The 3342-nt window shown below is 35.6% G+C and overlaps 1 long non-coding RNA gene across 1 annotated transcript in view; it reads right to left on the bottom strand.

Moving 5' to 3' along the window:
• The window catches only part of LOC106475446, a 7317-nt gene that overhangs the window by 2423 nt on the left and 1552 nt on the right, over positions 1-3342 (bottom strand). The window contains exon 3 of the long non-coding RNA XR_001291818.2: positions 616-761. This is a non-coding gene — a long non-coding RNA (uncharacterized LOC106475446). The remainder of the gene's footprint in view (positions 1-615; positions 762-3342) is intronic.

Genomic DNA, 3342 nt, shown 5'->3' with positions numbered 1-3342 from the left:
ATGTTAGGATGTAGTTTGTACGTACAGAACATGTTAGGATGTAGTTTGTACGTACAGAACATGTTAGGATGTAGTTTGTACGTAGAGAATATGTTAGGATGTAGTTTGTTCGTAGAGAATATGTTAGGATGTAGTTTGTACGTAGAGAACATGTTAGGATGTAGTTTGTACGTACAGAATTTGTTAGGATGTAGTTTGTACGTACAGAATATGTTAAGATGTAGTTCGTACGTAGAGAATATGTTAGGATGTAGTTTGTACGTAGAGAATATGTTAGGATGTAGTTTGTACGTAGAGAATATGTTAAGGCAAACTACATCCTAACATATTCTCTACGTACAAACTACATCCTAACATATTCTGTACGTACAAACTACATTACGTACAGAATTTGTTAGGATGTAATTTGTACGTAGAGAATATGTTAGGATGTAGTTTGTACGTACAGAATATGTTAAGATGTAGTTTGTACGTACAGAATATGTTAGGATGTAGTTTGTACGTACAGAATATGTTAAGATGTAGTTTGTACGTACAGAATATGTTAGGATGTAGTTTGTACGTACAGAATATGTTAAGATAGTTTTGTGCAAATAAAATAAAATAAAAACTTACTCTCGAGCCTGGAAGCTTACAAAACGCCTCCGTTGTCATTGCACCCATTAAGAGAAGACAACCAATCAGAAGCAGGGTAGTTTGCCACTTCATGACGTCACACTATTCAATCTTCTACCAGAGTGAAGAAATAAGTATTCATCAACCTACGAGTACATATAACAGATGTAACAAAAAACAGGGTTAGAAAATAAATGCGAACAAATATTTTGTCGATTAGAAGTATTATCACATGACATTAAAGGACAGCAAGGGATTTCTGGGTCTATCTGGACTTTCCTGTTCACTAGATAAAACTAAACCCTTAAAAAACCTGAAACCCAGCTCTTATCGTTCAAATATTTATCAAGCTTTCTCGCAAACTCCCTTAAACCAAATGCATCCCTCATATATGCAACTTGTTCCAGAAGTCAACCATCTTGTTGCATCATTCATATATGCAACCTGTACCAGAAGTCAACCATCTTGTTGCATTCCTCATATATGCAACCTGTTCCAGAAGCCAACCATCTTGTTGCATCCCTCATATATGCAACCTGTTCTAAAAGTCAACCATCTTGTTGCATCCCTCATATATGCGACCTGTTCTAAAAGTCAACCATCTTGTTGCATCCCTCATATATGCAACCTGTTCCAGAAGCCAACCATCTTGTTGCATCCCTCATATATGCAACCTGTTCCAGAAGTCAACATCTTCTTGCATCCTTCATATATGCAACCTGTTCCAGAAGTCAACCATCTTGTTTGAAAATAAATCTGTTTTAGTTTAAGACGACTTCATTCCTATTCTTTGATAGATTGTTTAAACAGGGTATATATATATATGACGAAACTTAATTGAATGGACGACAATTGACTGTTGTAGAAACACAAGTGTGGAGGACGACGTTTCGAAAGTCTCCCGCATTTCGACTTCTTTCCTTTCAAAATTTATATTTGTGTTCCCCAGTCTTACCATTCTCATCATTAAACAAGAAATCAGACGACACGTCAATTCCCTTAACAATCTTAAACACCTAAATCCGATCCCCTCTAACTATTCTTTTTTCAAGAGAAAACAAAAGAAGTTCAGAAATTTTATCTATCCTCATATGATAACCTTTCCATTTAAGGTATCCTCCTCCTATGAACCCTCTCAATGCCCCACCTAAGGTAAAGACCCCAAGACTGAACACAATATTCCAAATGTGGTCTGACCAGTGACCTATGCAATAAAATTATAACCTCTTTAGATTTGTATTCAATATTTCCGTAAATAAAACCTAAAATTACATTTGCCATACCACTAGCAACAGCACACTGTTTGGATGGCTTAACAGGTTGATCAGCCAGAACACTAAGACTTCTTTTTCCACAACAGTGTTAAAGTTATTTAATTATACTCATAATTCAAATTGTGATATTCTACATGTGTTATCTTGCATTTATTTTAATTAAAACTCATCTGCCCCTTAGTTTCCCAACTCTCCAAAGAATCCAAATCATTTTGTAAAGCAGTATCATCTCCCTCACAGCTCGTAACACCCAAAACTTTAATTTCATCAGCAAATTTAAATAATCGGTTGACAATTCCTTCATCTATGTCACTGATGCAATTCAGAAATAGCAAAGGTCCTAACCCTGAGCCATGACGTAATCCACTCATAATATTAATCCAGTTTGACTAAACTCCGTTTGTAACAACCCTCTGCTTTCTTCCATCCAGTCACTATTCTATCCAATTTGCTAACCCCCACACCTATGATTTTTACAAGCCTTTTATATGGCACCTTATCAAATGCTTTCTGAAAATCCACATCCACCACATCCAGATCTATTTCCTCATACATGTAAGCAGTAACCTCATCAAAAATGTCAAAAGATTTGCGAGGCAAGATGTTTCCCTAATGAAAGCATGTTCACTATCCAATAAAATTCTAAACTTTGTTAATTGATTTTGCAAAAACAACTTTTATCAGACTTTTCAAAACTTTTCCCACCACTGATCAAAGACTAATAGGTCTATAATTACTGTGACAATTTTTATCACTTCCTTTGAAAAGAGAAGTAACATTAGCCAACTTCCAATCTTTTGGAACCAGCCCACTGTTCGAGAACTTAGAACAAATAGTGACAAATGGCTCACATATCCAATCCTAACACTCTTTTTAAACTCTTGGGTTAATATTACCTGGCCCAAGTGCTTTATCATTTATTAAACTTTGCATTTTTTTCTTAACAAGCTCATAATTAATGTGATCAACCTTGTTTCCATTCAGCAACTATTCAAGTTGAAGAGGCTTACTTAAATCGTTATTAATAAAACAAAGGAAGAAGTGGAATTTAACAACCCAACCATCCAAAAATCATCCTTCAAAGGTCATAACCTAACCATTCTAAAATCATCCTTCAAAGGTCATAACCCAACCCTCCTAAAATCATCCTTCAAAGGTCATAACCCAACCATCCTAAAATCATCATTCAAAGGTCATAACCCAACCATCCTAAAATCATCCTTCAAAGGTCATAACCCAACCATTCTAAAATCATCCTTCAAAGGTCATAACCCAACCATTCTAAAATCATCCTTCAAAGGTCATAACCCAACCATTCTAAAATGTAAGTACAGAAACCTGTTGGACCACTTACAGATGTAAGTACAGAAACCTGTTGGACCGCTTACAAATGTAAGTACAAAAACCTGTTGGACCGCTTACAAATGTAAGTACAAAAACCTGTTGGACCGCT

Source organism: Limulus polyphemus, unplaced genomic scaffold (assembly GCF_000517525.1).
Source record: "Limulus polyphemus unplaced genomic scaffold, Limulus_polyphemus-2.1.2 Scaffold8591, whole genome shotgun sequence".
Taxonomy (NCBI): Eukaryota; Metazoa; Arthropoda; class Merostomata; order Xiphosura; family Limulidae; genus Limulus; species Limulus polyphemus.
This window is presented reverse-complemented; position numbering and strand designations above follow the sequence as displayed.